The sequence below is a fragment of the Cheilinus undulatus genome, linkage group 16 (genome assembly GCF_018320785.1).
Source record: "Cheilinus undulatus linkage group 16, ASM1832078v1, whole genome shotgun sequence".
Taxonomy (NCBI): domain Eukaryota; kingdom Metazoa; phylum Chordata; class Actinopteri; order Labriformes; family Labridae; genus Cheilinus; species Cheilinus undulatus.
In genome coordinates this window covers 21,269,698-21,291,808 of record NC_054880.1, presented here as the reverse complement: position 1 = coordinate 21,291,808, position 22,111 = coordinate 21,269,698, and the positions used below count along the sequence as shown (strand labels likewise).

The window sequence follows — 22,111 nt, the reverse complement described above, 5'->3', positions numbered from 1 at the left end:
ATCAGCATGGGTGCTGCCATCTGTGTCATATCATTATCAATACAAGTGGAACAACTCTACAAATGAATACTGCCAGCAGAAAATCTTGTTACTTTGTGGTAAAAATTTCACCAGATAACTATAATGTAAAAAGTGAATGTCTTTTAGCTCAGTAGGCTGCAAATCAAACAGGAACACATGATGAAGAGAGAGGGACAGAGAGTAAGAGAGAAGGAGGGAGGACACGAGGAGCATACGCGAGGCAGAGTAGGAGTGTGTCAGTGAGTACGTGCAGCTACGGCATGAGTTTGTATTTGTAATGATTTACATGCGTGCCTATATCCATGTGTGTGTGTGTTTTTGTGTGTGTGTGTGTGCTCCTGTCATTCACAGTGACCCGCAGCAGCAGGCATCTCTGTTATGTAATCCTCGCTGTCAAACGTGTTCACACACACCTCCACACATACACACACACACCGTACTGTACACACAGAGACACACCTGCTAGCTCTTTCAAACAGCTCAGAGGTTATTCTCATGCCGCGGTGAGAAAACTCAGTGTGCTATCTCAGCACAATCAAGACAAGAGCGCTCCTCCATCCTGCAGCAGGTAAATAACTCACTTCTAATTAATGGTGAGTGTCTGAGGCTCATTTTACTCCACCCTGCTTTGGAAATATTTAAATTCTTTGTCCCTTCTTTATGTTTTTTTTGCACAAATCAAAAAAAAAAAAGACATTATGGCAGTTTTCATTGCGAATGTTTATGTAACCTCCCACACAACAGTCAACACAGCCTACAGTAATGTACAGTGTCTCTGTGATGTGTACAGCTTGTTCTCTATCTGAGGCGATCACAATACTGTATGAAGTCCCAGCAGAATGTAGCAGCACAGCACTGAATTATTGCTGAGAGGAACCGTGTTGTACAAATGCATTCATGGATGGGCTAGGGATTTCAGTCCAGTGAAGACAATTTCATGCAAAAAAAAAACAAAAAAAAACCACAAGGTATGCAAAGACAGACTTTCTGTAGGGTGTATGTAAAATCTCTCGAGAGGTCGGATCATTTATCAAAGTAAATGAGCTACAACTAAGTTGGCAACTGTGGATCTTCATTTTTAAGTAAAAATCAAAGCATTCCTTTTTTAATCTTAAACAATAATCTACCTATTATTATTGGTATTTAGACCACAATCTGGACAAAACAGGCAATTTAGAGATGTTGCCTTGTATCATAATCTAAAATGTGACAAGCATCTTTCAATTTAGTGGCATTGCATTTTCAATCTTTGTTTTTTTTTCAATCGGAGGACACAGTACTCTGCCAGACTTTTAGGCATGTGGTGAATAAGCCCCCTGAGGGCACCACTGGGTGGGAAGGAGGATTGATGCAACCCTTGTCATGCCCTGAATGCATATTACCAGGGGCATGGGGAAAAGTCTGTTAAAAAATAACAATGCTGCACCTTTTAACAGGGTAGAGGCCAGGAAAAAAAGAGATGCTGTTGAGCTTGACCTTGGCTGCTGAGTGACAGAAAGATATGTAGACGTTTGTCAAGCTTGACCCCCCACCCTCTCAAGCAGAGGGTTGGCACATCAGGCCCCATGGTAAATCCTTAGCACCTACATACCTAAAACTTATGCACATGACTACATATTGACATTAAAATATAGTAAATGCTTTAGAGATTTTTTAAAGCATCCTTGAGGTTCTTTCTGTTTGTCTTTCCCTTGGTGTCTCCCATTGCCAAAAAGTATCTCATAAATCTATCCTGATTTTCCCAATACATGTGAAATTATTTTTATGGAAACACAAAATCTCATCTTCCTGTCTTTAGCAATTAAATGTATCATCTATTTGACATCTGTGCCTAGTTAAATGCCAAAAAGGCTATTCCACTTCAAATTCAAGCATTAAAAATATCTCAGTAGGAATTACAGATCTTGCCCCTGATGGTCTTGTTTACTCTTGGTGTTTTTTTATAACCACCTTCCCTTCTCCATTGGGGCTTTGAGCATTTTTTTGCTAAGCCTTGACACTTTTACTTGTTTTTCTGTTTGTTCTTGGCACAAACTTATACTATAAGTTTGAAAATCTTTTAGGTAGTTGTGTTGAGAAATGTCCACTGTCTATCACTCTGGTATATTCTGTTAAAATCCCTCAACCAAAGCCTTTCTGCAGTTGTTTACTACTCAGGGAACAACACTGTGTTAGACTGTGTATCCCAGGTTTTACTCTGTTCCCTCCCGGTGAAAAATGTAGTTTAACTCTACGGACTGTTAGGCTGTACCTCTCCACACATAACAGGATTGTGCAGAGGAGCATAAGTGGAGAGCATAGTATATACTGTAGGGATTGTGGTTAGGAGACATCCATCAGCACTGCAGAACTAATGTGTGCTTCTTATATATATGGCACTAAATGGTACAGAACTAAAGGGATTTTGTTCAAAGTTAAGCCATCCAGTATGTCACTAATGAGCATTTTCAACACACCAACAGAAGAGCAACAGAAAAGAACCCGACAGCCTAAAAACTATACTATGATATTGTATAAATTATTGTAAGAACGGCTAGAAGGAGACAAGTAATTTTCATGTAAACACTGCAGTAGTGAGTGGACATACTAAATTTAATAATGCATGTTTGATGTCTTTAACATGACTTTAACAGCGGCCCATCTCTTACTACTGGCATATGCAGAGGTATGTTATAGAGATTGCACGATTACCCGTTTTCACGATTAATTGCTGTATTAAACTTTGCGACTCGCCCGGAACAAAAACAAAGTTACACGACATCCGCGTGTCACCGCCTCCTGTTGATTCATTGCAGGCAGTGGCGTGTCGCAGTCCCAAACAAGCTACAGCATGGAAGAGGAAGAGCTGTTCCCTCCAAATAAACGGTTGAAGTCAGCTGTGTGGGATTTTTCTGGATACAAAAAACAAAAAAAATGACCAGGGTGTCATTGTGGAAGACGATCAGCCTAAATGTAAAACATGCCACAAGAAAGTTGCCTTGAAATCAGGCAATACTTCAGCACCTGCGGGACAACCATCCGGTTGTACGCCAGAGTAAAGGTAAATAGTAACTGGGTTAAGTCATGTCAGTGTTAGAGATGGGGATCAAAACCTGGGTCCATAAGCACCTGAGTCTGTGTTTTTGAAATATCCTTTTCTTCTTCATGCTGATAAATGCTCCAAAACTTTGAGTAGTCCGGTTTGTTAACAATATTAATCCAGTGTAGAAATCTGCGGTGGAATCAGCAGAATTGAAGTTAATTAGCAAACTTTACCAGCTGAAGACGGAAAATATGATGCGTTCAGGTAACCTCAGTAAATTAGACTATTGTATTGCATATGTTATGAAGTGTTCAAATGCCACATAAAAATGGGAAAATTTAGTTTTTGATGAGAAACTTTAATAAATACAGTTGTGAATATGAAGAATGTGTTTATACTTGAGGGATATAAAATAGATGTAGCCGACTGAATTATAGCTTTTTAACTCAAACACTACTCAGCTAAGACCACTCGAGTGGTCCAAACAAATGGGATCATTATCATTTTTCTGGTAATTATTGGTTGCTTTACATTGTTGATATATTATTTTGTTATGAGGGCATCCTTGGATGGAAATAAATTAAAATACAAGACCTGTAAGGAGTGTTCACTTAGGACCCCCTTGGAAGATGAAAACAATGTCAAGTTCCCCCACCCTCAACCATGCATATCAACACATAGCATACAGTGTATTGATATTAAGGATGTTCCCAGGTGTCTCTTTCACTATTCTATTAGACGTCAATTTAAATTGTATATAAACAACTGGTCTAAAGAGGAGAAATTCAGTCAAATTCATCACAGGGTCATGTATGAGCAGGTATGATGTGAGACTGATATACTTTGTAGAGCATGGCTAACATTAGCAGCTAGCTCCACCAGCCTTCACTCCTCTGTGCAGAGTAACATGGTGCTTTGATATGTGACCCCTTTTCACTTTGTAGTTATGCATGAGTATAATCCTCGACAGCCTACATATCACTTAATTACCTATTTCTAGTAAAAAAAAAAAAAAAAAGTTTATACTGTGCTGTTCTGTCAGTGCGCTAACTGCTTAGCTTCTCAGGATTGCATCTGGCGAAGTGCTAGGAAATATTCTGATGGGAAGGCATCAGCCATGAACTACAGCAGCTACTAGTGGCATGAGGCTACATCACAGTTTAAAAGAGCATCTGACTGGAATTTCATGCCTGTGTTTATAAAAGAAATGGTTGGTGATTAGCTGAAACTACTCATAAATTTAACTGTTTAGTCAGCTAACCATGCACATCCTTAATGCTATACAAAGAAATTCCTATCCTGCACAGGTATGATGTGACAAAAGGTAATAGTGTTGCTCATTCCCCCTGTACACGTGAAGCGGAGGAAAAAACATGACTTGCCATGTTTGGTTCATGTGTTAGTAGCTGTGATGTGTGTTTTAGACTCATTGTTAGGCTGAGAGTCCTCTGATGTGCACCAATATCAATGCAAAATGCATACATTGTTTTTATTAAACTCCCCCCTTTTATTTTACAGGCTTACTTGTTGAACTCAAACACTCAGCTTACTTTCATCAGTTTTACAGGCTCAAACATGATTTCTAAGACACAAATTATCTGTTGCCAGCTGGTCTGACAGACATGACACATCGTACAGATGTGCATAATCGCAGACATGGTGCATCAGTTTGTGTAGAAAATGTTCATTTGTTGAATGTTGATTGTCACACTTCCTCCACATCCACACTGCCTCTACCAGACTTGTATGCTGTATCCCTAGTCTGCATATAGCCCTTTTCTGAGGACGCATGGTGCCCATGATGCACCAAGATACGTCTAGTTAACAGCAAGTATATCTTTGGCCTTCAACAGAAAGTCACTGTAGAAACAGCTCTTTAAGAGAATTTTTTCAGCTCTTTTTTAAGATCACGAATAATCCTGCTACTTATAGAGATGATCTAGTCTCAAAAAATCTCACTTTAAAAAATACACCTCAGACATTAACACATTTTTGAAGTGCTAATATGTTTTTGAGCATGACTATAAAACAGAGCATCTACATAATAGCCAGCTGGCACATAGGAAGTTTATTTGTCTCCCAGCCAACATGACTGATTTTCTCACTTATTACAGAGGGAAGGAGGCTGTGATTGCAGCTATGCAACGTTATCATATCATCTAATCACTGGCATCAATCCATTACAAACACAACTCAGTCTGTGCTTAGCCAAGTCATACACTTTAGATCAAGAAAACTGGCCAAAAAAATAGTAAAAAAAAATAAAATAGCTGGCCATGTGTTACTGAGGGAAACAGAGAAGTAATGGGACCAACAGTAAAACAAAAGAAGGAAAATGTAAAGGTAAGAGAGACAGAGAAGGAGATAATAGAGGCAACAAGCTGCAGAGCTGTAGTAGCGCACAGAGCGACAGTGAGATATGAAGAGGGAGCAGTAGGTGGGAGAGAGTGGGTGGTCAGAAAGGTGCCACTTTATCATACAGCCGAGTTGTAAAAAGCAATAAACTCTGTATAGGTCTCAGCATAAGAAGTTCCCAGGCACCACAAAGGCCATCCCCATTCATCTCACTCAGAGCTGAAGTTGCTGAACTGAGCATTGCTCCTCCCGGGAAAGAAAAGTGTTAGTGGTCATGAAATCCAGGCATACAATCCATAAAAGATGTCTGAGAATACAAGTCACTCTCTATTTTTAAACGCTTTGAAGAGTCCTTTACTGTGCGTCTATTTATAAATGTTAAAACAAACTCTGGTGTAACAAAACATTAATCTGGCATCATAGCGTCATCCTGACTTTAGTGATACAATTATCAAATAGCTGGTGCCAAATATGGATGGATAATAAAGAAAAATTACAGCACTCGCTATAGACTCCCTGTCAATTTGACCCACCATGCCACCAATTCATGACTTTTCACTGGTGTTCTTGACATGAATGACGACAATGTGAAAGGAAGTTAATTGGCCAAAGAAAAAGTGCACTGCTGGCAGAAGAATACATACGTGTTATGGTGCCAAAGTTGCTTTCCGACAGAAACGTAAAAGCACAGAAAATTTTCTCCATATCACACACACTCACCCTGACATTTGGATGTATAACCTAGCGTCTCTGCCAGCACTCCAGCCTCTCTCTCATCAAAGGGACAAAGCTGAGCAGCATCTCCTGTGGCTATTACACTTACTATTGACAAGTATTTAATTCAACCCCACTTTAAAAAAAGAAGTATCCCTTTAAAGAATGATGCCTAACTAGGGGTAATACAACAAAGAAGTGATCCTCCATTTTACCTTGTGAGAGGCATTTTATTTTCTTCTGTTAATCAAAATATTATTGTATGATTGTCTTGGTATATATGGTTGTCTAAATATACATTATAATAGTCTTGACATATTAAGTAAACTAAACCACTGTGTTGTGGTATTATCACTACCATGGTCCTTCTATCATTTACCATATCCTATGACATCTCTGACTGTCTCCTATTGTGGTGTATTAGTCCATTAATCAATCATTTTATCTTTGTGGGTCATTTTATATCTTCTGTTAATCTGATGTCATTAATCATTAATCACTGTAATGATTATTGCAGAATCCCTGTATCATAATCTAGTCATTATGGGTGGTGTATTATTAATTTGTATTGATGTACACCACTGACTCGCTGCCTTCAAAACAAATCTACATACAGGTACATGAACATGAATTACAGTACAGCTCAAAGTTTGAGTGTTTGTATCATGTCAGAATATAATTTTGGAGCATCTTTCTCCTGAATCCAGAACAAAAACAAAAAGCTGTCTTTTCTTAAAATGCACAAATGAATCTGAGGGTTGCTGAAAGCTGACTTCAGCTTCTTCTGACTGCAAACATGGTGCGAAAGCATGGACCCTCCGTCTGTTCCCATCTATTAGGGTGGTTTCACATTAGGAAACCAAACACGAATCCAAGGACAAAAGTCTGCTTCATTTAATCACTGTGCCCAACTCTGTTGAAGAGGCACAATTTATGTGTACTTAAGCAACGTCCGCAGAAAATGTAACACAACCAAAACCCAATAGTGACGGAGTACAGGATAAACGTGATTGTCATCACCGCTTTTCTCTTCAAAAACTGTTATATTCACGCAGATTGTGTGACAGCAGTTGCGCCGACAGGATGACAATTTCAACGTATGCAAAATTACCGTTCCAGCGCATGAATGACACCACTAGGACAAGAGCGCACCTACAAACAAGTGCAGAGAGAGAGAGAGAGAGAGAGAGACACTAACACTGCAAGTAGTGCACCAAAACTCAGATTAACCACACGCATCCAGAAAACTGCTCCTTAAAACATCAGACAGCTTTTCGAGCAGCAAAGAGAAGAGCAGCTAGAGTTACAAGAGAAACTGCACCAGTTACAAGAAACATATCTGTCAACATAAGTAATGAAAAGCTAGAAGATGGAAAAATCAGAAAACTGGGCTGCCATCGTATGCTACATGTAGGTCCCACATTTTATGAACATTGCTGTACGTTTTCCACTCTTACTATAGTTACGTACAGTGATTTAAACTTGTGCCTGCTCATCCCTGGCATAAAATGTTACACCATGTTATAACATAAGAGCAGCTTAAGTCCAGCTGGTGCACAGGGTTTAACTTTAGGTCAGTCATAATGTCTAACTCTCTTCAGACGTAACTCTAAAATCAGCTGGTATGCTCAGCTCAGGACAGGACAATGAGATTATGTGCGTAACTGTCAACTAACACATCTCCTCTGTTTGGATTCAATACTATTGACACTCTGCGCCAATACATACGCAAATGGGCCCACAAACACACAACTAAGTGATGTAGACTACTTACACAGTTCACAGCACACATGCCCATGTTAGTAGCTGCGGGACTGACATTAATCATATCTATACCAAAACCGAACGCAGAAAGTGTTAAACCAGAGCCTGCACAACTCACGCGGCAGAATTCACCTATGTCAGGTGTCACTGAATAATCTGCTGACAGCTTGTTTTTATCTCGTAACAAAACTATAAATGCACCCAAAAATTAATTACGGGAAGCAAAAATAAAGAGCTCATGTTAAGGCATGGCCGCGAAATTTATAATTAAAACATGGTCTTACCTTAATATAGCAATATGTGACACTTTGACATGGATGAGCTGCTTCCTGTTTCTCTCAGGTCTGTCCCGTTAGTCCTACTGTGATCCGGGTAGCCAGTAATAACAGTGTGTTCGCAGATGTTGCTAACTCTTCATCTGGCTGTACAGGTGACTGGTAACTCAATGTCTGCAGGTGCAACTGCTGCTGATGACTCCTGAGTCACAGCTGGTTTTATCTTTTGCCTTAAAAAATGTCACTTTGTCCATTTTGTTAGCTGAAATTAACTCTCGCTTCTAATGTTAATGCTTGAAAATAGCGCTAGATTGTCTGTGATTGGTGGCAGCGCCACTGTGTGACAGCACTGGATTAGGGATGCACGATATTGGATTTTTGCCAATATCCGATATCCGATATGCCGATATTTTAAAACTCATTTTGGCCGATACCGATATTTAATTACATTTTTTCCACTTTCAAAACCCCAATTCCATCCTGTACTAAAAATATTTTTTTAAATATTGGTAGTCTATGTATTTAGAAACTGACAGAACATTTGATTTTTTATGAGAAATGAAGGATGTATTTTTTTTTTCTCAAATACAGCTTTACACTAATGAAAAACTTACAGTAATGTCTTTGGGTTATATGTGCATTACATGCTACATGTATTTTAAACAGTCCAGCCAAAGCCATCTAGATCTTTGAGGGTAATAAAAAGCAGCAAAATAACCTGCTGACACTGAGCTCCACTGTGCAAAAAATAAATAGCTCATAAATTTAGATTGATTCTCCTAATTACTCAGCCAGTTTGCAGGATGGCCCCCTGAGAAAATCCTGACAAAGTGCTTTAAATAACAACAACATCAACAACAAAAAGACAGATTATTAAATGCAAAAAATCTAACTATAGTTAAGAGCTTAAATATGGTTTAAATTTTTGAGACTCAAGATGAACAAAAGCAATAAAACTTCAACTGAAGTAGTTCTCCTGATTCTGCTTTTAACATCACAAACTAACTAAGCAACCAAGTTTAATGGACATTTCACTGTAAACAGTTCTGTAACAACACAGTGACACCCACAACTCCAATACTGGAGACAGGACACCTGCAGAGTGTGAGCCATGCACGGGAGACTTGGCACACAGAAGTCCATCATTGCTTTTGCCATGTTTCGCGCACTGTCACGTAGCACGACATGCACATTCTTTTTCTCTATTTTCCATATCCGAAACATGTTATCAAAAGCGGCTGCAATTGCAGCTGCTGAGTGAGCACTCCTGTGAGTATAGGACAGGCTTTTTAAGAGTGAAGTCCTCATCTATCCACTGAGGCTCAACATGCTTACAGGACCAGCACTTGATGTCCGTGGTGAAGCTAATATGTTTAGCTTTAACAAGGAGCTTCTCTACGTGACTGTAAACAAAGTTTGGCAGCTCAAGTAAGGTTATCAGCACTTGCTAGGTATAACATATCAGGGCTTTAAATGCATCATTAGTCCGCGGAAGCCCGTATATCCCACAACACTGAAAGGCTGATTGTCCAGAGATATAAATTCAATGATTTTCCTGTTCAGCTCCTTACCTTTGGGTGGTCACTGCTGTATGTTTTAGCTTTTTCGAATGACTTAAGTAGAGGCTGTTGATGAGTTTTTCCTGTCACAAAGTTTTGTCATTCTTTATCTTAAGAAAGTCCTTGTAGTCATCAGGGTGACTGTTTTTTAGATGCAAATTAAAGTGGTGGTGTTAAAGGCGTGTTGTCGTGCTCCTCCTAACATCACATATACTTTACAAGTGATGCAAACAGCTACTTTGCTGTCTTGTTTCCACACCTCAAACTTCTCCCACAAAGCCGACATGTTGAGTTTGTTGTTGGCGCACGTCACCACTTGAACTTAATAATGACGTCACATTATCGGCCGATACGATAATTAACTTTTTAAGCTATTATCAGTGGATACCGACATACTGCTGATAACATCGTGCATCCCTGCATTGGATCACAGTGTTGAATTGCCTGGTAAAGAGGTGACCAGATTAAACTCACAAGAAAAAAGAAGTTTTTTGATCTAATGCAGAACTTTTTTCATATAATATCTTTTTTTCTGAAGTTGTGACCTTTAGATAGAAGTTTTGATATGTTTAAAATAAAAGTCATTTATTTCAACAAAGTCATCTACAAAGGTGTGTCGTAACTGGTTCCATGGCATTCCATAAATTTCAGTCTTGACAATTATCATAATCAAGGAGTCGTAAAGGTGACTAATTAGTAGTTACATGACTGCACTGGGGACATTTGTGTCAAGAAACTATGCAGGTCTCTCGCCTGGCAGTACAACCTGTAAATTATCTTATTTGCATGACTTCCTGCTCCTGTCAGGCAATTATCATCCTCTGATGTGATCACCACCCACTCTACTCTTCTGTAACTTCCATGCTTTCTTATCCATCCCCTCGATTGTCTCCCTCTCAGTGCACTTACACTGGAGGTGTGATTGCATTAAGCCGCAAAGAGCGAGGGCATCCCCGGGGCCGCACTAATGCACAGAACAAAATGTACAAAGTAGTGAGTGTGAAGGAGGGCAAGAGAGGGGCTGGAGTGTAAGGAGGGGTGGGGGAGGGGGGGTATCCATTACTATAATCATTTTACCTCTCCTGAAAAGGTGGCTCCTTTTGTGAAAGAGAGAAGACAGCGAGAGAGAGAGAAACAGCCTCACACTGTTAGTAAATCTAAAGCACAACTTCATTTTTCAATCTTTATTGCTTTCTCGTAGAGCACCCAGAGCACCCACACAATAACCGGAGACATTTCTGCGGCATATTAGCGTCCCCGTAGCGCGTTTGTAATATCCTTGAGGTTTCTGGAGACATGCATTTTAGATGATTGCAATTAACAGGCGCAGTCAAAGCTCGACAGCAAGCGCAGCTTTCAGCTTTATTCACTTTTCAGTTTATGATGCAAAAACCATCAATCAAAAAGTGCTAATTCCACAACCTGCTCCTGCTATAAATACTACAAAAGATGAAAACAATGGCAGCACAAAAGCAATATGACGCTCCATGCAAACAATGAGGAGCATCTTTCAAAGCACAGGCGGAGGACAGGGAATACCCTGAAGGTAAAAGAGCTAATGCAATCAGAAGGCTCTGGTCAATTAGCCGGCACTAGCCCAGCCAGAGATGATGTCACTCATCATTACTCATCGCTTAATGCTATAAAAGCAGGAGGGAATCAAGAGCAAACAAAGAAAAGAGCAACAAAAGTGGGACGGGGTGAGGAAGGACAGTGGATTAATCACGCTGAAGGCAGACGAGCACTCTTGTGTGGATAATGGCACACACGGAGAAGAATTACACACACTTCTTCCTAAAACATCCACTTCATCCGACTCAAATTTTAGAGTGAGTGCTTATATATTACAAGTCACTACAAAAGTTACAGAACAACAAATCTAACCCCCATTTCCTCACATACACATGCTCACACATGCAGAATGTTCCAGCTCATGTATGGCTCATTAGCAATGACCTACAGCAACATGTTTTTCCATGCTGATGGCTGGATTCCAGTCGATACCCCAGAGTTCCACACGACATTTCACGTACATATGCATTCAACATGTTACTGCACACAAACACAGGCGCAGCCACACACACACTGTACAGTACACACATAGATGCAGTAACATATAGCTGAAGGTATATGCTGCAGTATTAACACAACAAACATGCTGACAGGCAAGACACAGAGTACACACGGTGATGTTTATCAGGACGCAGCGCTGGAGCCATGCAGACGTATGCACGCTGATTAGCTCCTATGGGGGAAACCATTGCACCGCCGTATCTCTCCTCTGTAAACATATAGCTGATGTATGGAACATAAGGAGGTAGTTTAGGAGATTTATTCTTCTTTTCAGTACAGAAAACAGATTTATTTTCAGATATTCCCTTTTATGATTACATAAACACAGAAATAAGCCTGTTTATGTCTATACAATGACATAACTGCCGTCTCGGGGGTTATTTGGGTAAAGACAAAAGATGTATTGTTCTGTTCTTGTGCTACATTTGCAAAAAAGGTGCTTTAGTTTCTAAAGATTCTGTTCTGAGCAGTAGAAGAACAGTGGATGTAAGACTTCTCTGAATAAAATCAAGGTTAAGGGATATAGAATCAAATCCATCAAACCAAATCTATGCTGCTCACAAAGCACAGCAAGACAGGACTATTTAAAAAGCACCTGTAATACATAGAGCAACTCAAAGTGCTTTTAAGTTTAAAAACAGAGCATTATTAATATAAAATCATCTAGCAAAAAATATGGCACTAAAATACAAAATAAATCAACATACAAGCAAATTAACACCTTTAAATTGTTGAACCCAAACAACACCCCGAACAAAATCACAATCAGCAGTTAAGACCTTGAAGAAATCGTCCAGAGATTAGTCAGTTCATCTCTGTCTGAAGGCATTCATTGTGTCAGTTTTAAACCTTGAAGAATTTTAGCTTTTAATATTGTTTTCTGATACCAAGCTGGTGTCAGAAATGCCAGTTATACTGACAAAAACATACATAAACAATGATGAGACAACTGCTTCTACCGGGACACCGTGCTATTTTAGCCATTTTTACCTCCGCCAAGGAGGTTATGTGATTGGGAGGGTTTGTTAGTTTGTTAGCTACATACCTCAAAAACTTATGGACGGATTTTGATGAAATTTTCAGGAAATGTCAGAAATGGCATAAGGAAGAACTGATTAGATTTTGCAAGTGATCCAGATCACCGTCTGGATCCACAAGTTTTCTATAGGATGCTACCATTGGGAGATAGGGCTAATGGCGAAGGTCTGTGCTCTCTGAGTGCTTTTCTATTTTTCCTTCCTGATATCAATTTTGATACCACAGCGCTGGGTATTGGCTGATACTAAGTAGCAATCTAATACCGATGTAAACTTACTAGATCAGCTGTGCTCTGGAAAACTGACACATTATTTTAGCTCTACAGTGAACCCAGGAAGTTTTCATTTTATTTAACCTTTATTTAACCAGATAAAGACCCATTGAGATCGAGATCTCTTTTAAAAGGGTGACCTAGCCAAGAGGTCAGCAGCACACATCACAAACAATACATTTCAGAGACAGACTACAACAATAGATTAAAATAATAATTTTTCAAAGTGCATAGCTAATTGCAGATAAAGTGCTGGAAAATGACTCACACAGGCACTGTTCCATGGTCTCGTGATGTCTGTCTTCTAAGACAGAACGAAAGCCTTTAACTGAAGTGAGTTCAGACAATTTCAAGTCAGTCTGTAGAGTATCCCATGTAGAGGGGCAAACCTGAAAGCTATTTTCTCCAATTCAGTCCTGACATGAGGAACAAGCAGATGAACAATGTCGCTAGAGCGCAAGGCATAATGGCTTTTAGTTCTTTGAAGAAGAGTTCATAAATAAGAAGGATCTAAGCCAAGAAGAGCCTTGTAAATTAGAGTCAGCCAGTGAGTGTACCTGCGAGCACTCAGTGAAGGCCAGCCAGATTTGACATAGAGATCACAGTGATGCGTGAGGCGACTACAACCAGTTACAAACCTTAAAGCACAGTGACAGACAGTATTAAAGACTGCAGACATTTGGCTGAGGGACTCACAAACTCTTGAAGTTGTTTTTTTTTCCTGTTAATCCTTGTGTGTTTTAGGAGCCACAGGCCAGATTTGAACCCAGAGTCCTGTACTGCTCTGACCTCCTGATGGACATCGTCCAGGCCTGTGCCAGGCCCATGCCCCATCTCTTCAGGTATCCTCCAATGTCTGGACCAGCCCACTGGGTCCTGGGCACCTAGTATGCTGTGACCTGGATCAGGCAAGGGTGCCATGTGCCCATAAAAGCTCAGCTGCCTTTCCCACATCAACCAGCTGACCCTTCCTATCCCCGCTCTCCTGAGCACATCAGCATTAAACACATGGTGTTGCCAACGATACCCAAAAGTGCGCCAAAGAGAAGGTGTCACAAAGGAGTGAGGTCGGTGCCTCTGGCCCTTAGTCAACACCCAGGCCTCACAAGAGTATACTAACACTGGGAGGACCAGGGAAAAGACTCTGGCTTTCATCTGCATGCCCACATACCGGGAACGCCACATTGTCTTGCTCAGCAAACCCATCGTCATGCTCAAACCCATGCTTGAGTCTAAATCTGCAGTTGATCTCAGCCTCTCAGTCAGCGGACTTATGGATTGCGCTGCCAAGGTAGGTAAACTGCTCTACAACTTCCACACTCTCACCACTCACAGACAGAGATTCGATGGAAGCATTCAAGACATCCCCAAATGCCTTGATCTTTGTCTTGGCCCTGGAGATTTGCAGTATTTGATACAGGAAGATCCACTGCTGTAGTTTTTTTCAGTGGCATTTCTACAGACTCATTGTCAGAAGAAGTTAGATGCAGCTGTCTAATAATATTTTTTCCTCCCTCTCTCTCTTTGGATTCTAAATAGTACCCTATATCTGCAGATTAACAGATACCTACAAGAGAATCATTCTTGAGATGTAAAAATAGAAATGGGAACCTCTCCTTATGAGTTCGTTAAATAAATTTACAGCTAAAGCCCGAAGACATCTTTGTTTTCAGGAACATGAGGGCTTCAAGTTCAAGTTCACTCTCTTTTAGCTGCTGGCTCATCAATTTAAGGTCACTTTTTCAACTAAAATGTCTTAACATAACTGAGACATGATGGTGTTTTGTGTTAGGTTATTAAGCAGTGTAGCTTTGAAACACCAGTATTGGTTTTCTCTAAAAGAACCTCTTTGCTTCTTCATTGTTAAGAGTATGTAGCACAAGCACAATAAGACACCTAAGGTCAGTGCTTTCAATTCAGAGTGTGTGGCTTTTCATTCATTCCTCAGCTCTACATTACTCCTCTCCTTTAAGTGATTCAGAAAAAAAAAAAACAGCAGTCTGGATGAACTCAGTGACACTCTGCGGGGGAGTTTGCTAATTGTGAGTGTGCGGAGATGGCCAAAGTATGTGTGTGTTTGTGTGTGATAGAGCGAGTGTTTGTGAACGAGGGGGGGCATGACGAGTAAAGACAGCAAACAAAAGATGGACTGAGTGAGAGTCTCAGCGGGGGAGCAGTGATGTAAGAGACGAGGCAGAGAGAAGACTTGAAAGAAAAAACGGAATCAGACAAAAATGTGATGAGTCGACAACAAATTACCTTTTATAAAACTCTACAAGATGCCAATTTTTCTTTTTTTCTTCCCTCTACATCTATGAAGATCCCTGTGTATCTCTGACTTTCTTCCGTCTCTCTTCTTCCTTCGTTCTGGGGCAGCTGCTGTTGCAGTTGGCAGTCTCAGGTGTGTGTGAGTGTGTGATTTCCTTGCTCTCCAAACCCAATTCAATCCTACTATAAGAGCGGGGGCCCGGATCAAATAAAGCAGAGCACAGCTATTACAAGAAAACAGAGAAGGGGAAATCCATGCTCTCTCTCAAACACACACACACAAGCGAGGAGAAGGGGGACCTCTCAATTTAATCGAGTTTTTAACCCTCTCAGGGAAGCAATTCTCACAAAGTGATACAAGTTTCTCACTAAAGGGCCCTAGTGTGAGATAAAAATGCATTTTTGTGTGGATTTTTGTACATTTTAAGTATAAAAACAGCTGATTTAATACAATCTTTACTGCACTCTAATATCAAACAACAAGGCCAAATTTAGTGTGCTTTATTTTGAGTGTTTGCAAAGATACCCCTTGGCACTGCTGGACATCTAAAGGCTGAAGTGAAGCTTTATTAAAGAGAGCATTGCCGGGTTAATTGGTAATTTGACGTCTTTGAGATTACTGAGTGCTGTTGCTGCAGGCTGCATTGACTTGAACCATAAGAGAGTGGGCGGGAGTCATTTTGGTCTCAAATGAAAAAGAAAAAGAAATCAATCTCTGAAAGTACGAGGTTAATGTGAAGCTGTCAGATTTCCCCTTCAAGACATCAATACGTTTACTCTTTCACTCGGCATATCAGATATAACAGCCTTGTGCGATAATTTAATCAAAGCTGAGCATATTTTTGAAAACATGCCCCAGGTTTAGTCTGCATTTAAAGTTTATACCCAGCAGCAATGTGAAGAACTTAATGAGTGGATCAATGTTACTCCTTAAGTAGAGGAGCTGCCAACAGAGCGCTGATTTGTTTCTGATACCTGTTAATTCTGCACACTGCAAGTCAACTGAGATGTTTGCTTTCTTTCAGATTAATTTTCTCATTCATTTCTAAACTTAAAAGGACTTTTTGGTCATATAATTCATGAAATTACTTATCTATAAGTGAAAAATAATCAATATGGCTAGCAAATATATTCCAACAATTTATGCCAGACTACATTTATCTTTCCAGGGAACTTTCTAAGAATGAGGAGGAACCAGGGATTAAAGAATTGAAGTTAAGTTTAACTTCTATTTTAAGTCGTCATTTTTGGCTGTTCTACATGCGTCACTGTACAGCAGAGTGAGGAGGTTTTTCCCATAGATAATCACTGTGTAGAAAGATTTAATTACAATCTAATTTGATGAAAAATATTTGATAATGAAATAAATGTGTCATTTTACGTGTTTTTATATGTGAATTCTTTCAACAGATAAAGTGAATCTTCAAAAAAATCTATAACATATGTAACATGTGGGGTGAGACCTGCAGGGTTACTTCAAATAAGATGTCATTTTAGATTACGTTACTGTACATTATGATACAGTATGATTCAAATTGATACAAAATAATACAGAACATTACTCTACATTAGCATAGGAAAGGATAGGATACAGCAGTGCAGGGGTTAGCGCTGGTGCTTCACAGCAAGAAGGTTCCTTGTTTGCTTCTCAGTCAGGGCCTTTCTGTGTGGAGTTTGCATGTTCTCCCCATGCACCCATTGTACCCCGATACGGTACAATGAATACAATATGATACGGAACAATACGATATGATTCATTTTTATACGTCTCATTTAGATCTACGTGATGATTTAGGTGACATGATGGGACACAGATCCTTATTCTACAATACAGTATAATACAATGCTGTTTTATACAACAGGCTATGATACAGCATTTTTCTATTATGACATAAGGCATACTGGCACAATCCAAAGATAAAGGATGCTATGCAATAAAATGCAACATTTTAAGATATGATATGATGCCATGTGATGTAATTCAGTCAGACATGTTCTTCCAAAAGAAACAACCTATATTGAACTTATCAACTTTACAACACATACTCAAACTAGAAAAGCACTCAGAGAGCGCAGACCTCTGCCATTAGCCCTATCTCCCAATAGTGAAGAATCCTTGTGAAAAATTCCTGGATCCTGACAGTGATCTGGATCACTCCCAAATCTAATCAGCTCTGCCTTATGCCATTTCTGACATTTCCTGAAAATTTCATCAAAATCCCTCCATAAGTTTTTGAGTTATGTTGCTAACAAACAAACTAACTAACTAACTAACAAACCCTGCTGATCGCATAACCTCCTTGTCGGAGGTAATGAAGAGCCTTGGTGGCACCATCTTAATGTTAACATCAATAAAACTTAATTTCCAAAGTTAGTTGTGAAGTTATTGTAGCCTGATCTCCAACAGAATTCACAGTGCAGACATGCAGGATAAAACATATGGCATGTGCCAACCATTTTAACACAAACATCAAATTTTGGCTGAACTGATTGTGACTCGAGTCAAAAATGGATCCACCCCCTTCATATATGAGTGACAGCCTGTATGTGCTTCCCCCATTAACAGCCGTTTTCTGACATGTGTTGATCACCACGACTTGCCGCCCAGCATCATTGTTTGAGCTCCCAGACTGTCAGCCTTCCATCTGCTCACTTCTGCCACTTCAGGCTGGCAGAGGAGGCGACTGTCAGCGGTGAAATTACAAAAGAGAAAGGAGGGAGGAAGGAGAGGGAAGGAAAACATGTGATTTTCATTTATAGATCTATAGAGATTATGAGTGAGAAAATGGAGGGATGGGGATGAAAGATATAAGACAAGAAGAAATGACTTAAAAGACTATTCTACAAGCAGTATCTTTAAATAATTATGCACTTAACTTGTATTTGTTTCATCTAAACCTTACTTTTCTTTCATTTTTTTCTTATTTCTTGTTTACACCCTTCCTCTGTACTCCTCTATGAATTTGTACAATGTTAATTTAATAAACTAATTAGCCTGTACTTGGAAACATATTTGTAAAGTTATGAAACAGGTCCCTGAGCGCTGAGGTAGCTCACAGCAAAATGTAACGATGCTGTTTGTCGACTTTAACTGTATATCACTAAAGGCTAGGAAACTATTTCATCAAAAGCAGGTATGTGGCAGACTCCAGAGACGGATCTCTTTTGGTTTGGTGGTATTTTCTCTGCTAATTAAACCTCTGAATGTCTCTAGTTTCATTGATATCTGTGCAAACACTCTAGACTTTACTTTGGTTGTGCTTGTGTGTAATTTGTTTAATTTTTTTTATGATTCATAATAGATCTGCCATGAAAAATGCTTCATGCTTTTGAGGAGAGGGGAGGAGAGGAGAGGAGAGGAGAGGAGAGGAGAGGAGAGGCTTCCTCCCTGGTCTCTCAGTAAGCCGTTCTTTTCACCCTGGACTCCCTCAGAGGGAAGAAAGGAGCTTGGACACACAGCTGCACAGACAGAGATAAAAGACTGAAGAAACAGCTTCAATAGATACAGCAGAGGGTGAGGATACGGAAAGGGGGAGAAGAGGAAGGGGGAGTATAGAAACATCAGTGGGAGGGTCATAGTGAAGAATCAGAGAGCAAATAGAGAGCAGGAAATATTATCAAAGAAAGTGAATGAATGGTAGAATAATGGAGACATTGGGATGACCAGACAGGCATGGGAAAAACATAACTTATATAATACTATATAATAACTACACAAACAAAAGAGAGAACAGGGAGCAACATCATGACAGGAATACTATTCACCAGGTTTCCCAATCATGAATCAAAGTTTAATGGCCTAAACACCGACTGAAGGCATCAGACACAGATGTTTATTTTGGGTTACACTAAGGTTCGCTTTTTGTTACCAAATACCTGACTGTAAGTCCCACAAAATAAAGAATCAATTTTGTAAGGGGATGCTGACTATTCAGTGGATGTAGTTCAGATTGATGTAGTCAAAATCTCTAAACTCACTGCCACCCCTCCCTCAGTGTTCCTGCCAGGTGCAGAAGTCTTACTGCACCCCATTCAGATATGCACCCTAAAGCGGGATTAGTTCTAATTTCTTTTACATTTAGAACAAACAAAGGATTTCCTTTGGTTTTAAAAGTCCATTAGTTCTTCTGAAATTTACCCCCTTGGTTAAACATGCTGCCATTGCAGCTTGTGTCTCTGAGGTGTCTGGGAAAAAGGGCATTTACACAAAAAAACATGTATGAAACATTTCTGATGTCTACACAGCGTTATTAAAAAAATCATTCTTCTCTATAGTTTAATTTGATTTAATTTAATATCTACTGTAATGATGTAACAATGTCACATATCGCTGGCATCAGGCCATTAATGCCCAAAGAGGTGTCCAGTTATCAGGGATTAATGGACGACGTGGAGGCCCAAACTGTCCACCGCTGTGCGTCGCACAGTTGCCTCTGCGAAGTCCATTAATTGCTGATAACTGGACACCTCGAAGGGCATTAATCTGCTTATACCATGGTCACTTGCCAACGAAAATAGTTAATAAAACTACTAATTTATAATTTCATACGTTTTGTGATCAAAATATAAAGTTTTACTAAAACAACAATTTCCTTCCCCTAGCAATGCCTGAGAGCTTGACTAATAACTGGAATAGCCATTCCAATCCCATAACGTTCGTAGGGAACGTAAACGTTATTCAGTACTCCAGTAAATAGGCGGGCCATAGATACAAAGTCACAACGGAACAAAAAAACTAGTCTGCTCAGCGCATTTTCAGAACGGATTTATCGAAAAAGACATTTTCATTATTTAATGAAAAGACATGAAGACGAGTGAGACTGAGAGTCGTCTGTGGTCAGACTATAAACCTGTACGTTAACATGAACAGTCATCTGATAGAAAGCTTAGTTTTAGCAGACTGGCTGTTTGAATAAACAGAAAAATTCCCCTTTCTGCACTACAAGGTTACAGACGTGAAACGGAGCTGTCCACACCCTGCAGGTGCTGATTCTTCGTCAGACACATCAACATTTATCAGATCTTATCATGCCAGTTTATTATTTATGTCAGTTAAGTGACGGTTGATGCCAGTTCGCAGGTTCCATAGGCTGGCTGCGCTGTACTCCCTGCTCAGAAAATATGATTGTTTCAGGTTGCTGGACCATGTTTCTTTATTAAAATGAGAGAAAAGAGCTGCACTGAAAGCTTTTCGTGACAGAAAAGATGTTTTCACTCTTCTGCCAACATGTTTCGGCATGAGTTTGCAATTGATACAGGTGGGGTTGAGTTATGCTATGAGCCAACTACTGCCACAGTAGCCATTAGCTTGGATGTGGCTGTAGGAAAGCAGCAGTTTAATTAGAAATCGACCACATTTCTTCATTACAACAAGAGAAAAGAGTGACACTGAAAGCTTCTCTTGGCATGAATTTTAGCCACCAATAAGCTTGGCCGTTTAAACACTTTGGTGGCACTAACCTGTACAGCACAGGTCAGCACTGGAGCTGCACATGTCAACTCCCTCATTTTGTCTTGTCTCCAAGTAGCCTGCCATGAATGCAACAAACAGATTTTTCGTCCACTCATCTTCCAGGAATTTTTGTAAAGTTCTGACATTCCCAAACGCTTTGTAGATGAGAGATGAATATGACATACATCCATGTAGTGGATATATAAAACAGTCTAGCTGGTGTGTCAGGTTAATGAGAATCTCTTCAAAGATCCATCCTTAACTCCTTCATAAACAGCAGCAGAGTTTGAGTGAAGTTCAACTTTTGCACTGAAGCTAAACCATTTATCTGCAGCCACACAAACCATGGCTGTTTGACTGTGGTGCAGTATGTCTCTAGTGTGAAAGCACTGGAACAGAACAAGACTGGGATCCTGAATTCATGAGGGTTTCTGTCACCAAGCCAGTACCACAGTTTGAGTGACAAGTCTTTTCAAACCCAAGCAACTGGGCAAACTGAGCTCCAAACACATCACATAGATAAGACTATAACACAGCTGGTACCATGAGCGAGCCAATCACCTGAGTCCTACCTGAGCAGGGGAGGCGGAGCTAATAGAGGCAGAGTGGGTGGAGCCTGCTGTTCAGTTGAGAGCTGTTAACCACCTGGAGCTGCTGTTCCCGGTGTGATGTCTGGATCTCTCCACTAGTGGGAGGGAAGTGTTCCAGGTGTCTGCGCCGTCTGTCCACGTCCGTATGTCTACAGGTGGTGTCACCATTCCCTAAAGAGAAACACACAGACACAGAAAGCATTAGCACAATTTGCAAGGTGGTGCTTACTCTACTCAAAAATCCAGCTGGTATTATCATCTTCCCTGAAATGACTATTGCTCATTCTTGTTCAATTATCGCTGCATAATAATAGTTCCATTTTCTGCTGCACTTTAAGAAATTAGGAGCATAACCTTCTGCAAAGTGTTACTTTCCTGAAAATTATTTTACTTCCAGTGACTTACAACTTGTTCATGAAGGCTCTTTCTAGTTAAATCTCCAAAGGGAGCGAGTTAATGAAATAAAAATACCACTACATAACTACAGAAACATTAAAGATATTGGTGTAATAAACAAATATCAGCAGCAGCATTCAGCTCAAACAACACACAATAAACTCCACCTCACAGGTTAGAATTACTGTGTAAATATAAAAAAAAAACACTTTTGATTCATACGAGTTTATACATCAATCTTACAAAACAGGGTGCCCTAGAAAATAGCCTGAGCCCCATTTTCAAATTAACATCCTATAGACTGCACACTACC

The 22,111-nt window shown here is 39.9% G+C and overlaps 1 protein-coding gene across 2 annotated transcripts in view; it reads right to left on the bottom strand.

Annotated features, from left to right (window-relative positions):
* Window positions 1–22,111, bottom strand: part of atxn1a (ataxin 1a) — a 170,720-nt gene that overhangs the window by 100,107 nt on the left and 48,502 nt on the right. Inside the window, exon 2 of one of the 2 annotated variants that reach the window (XM_041807971.1) lies at window positions 21,374–21,573. The gene's annotated coding sequence lies outside the window, so the exon portion shown is untranslated. The remainder of the gene's footprint in view (window positions 1–21,373; window positions 21,574–22,111) is intronic. The other variant, XM_041807969.1, reaches the window with a different exon arrangement.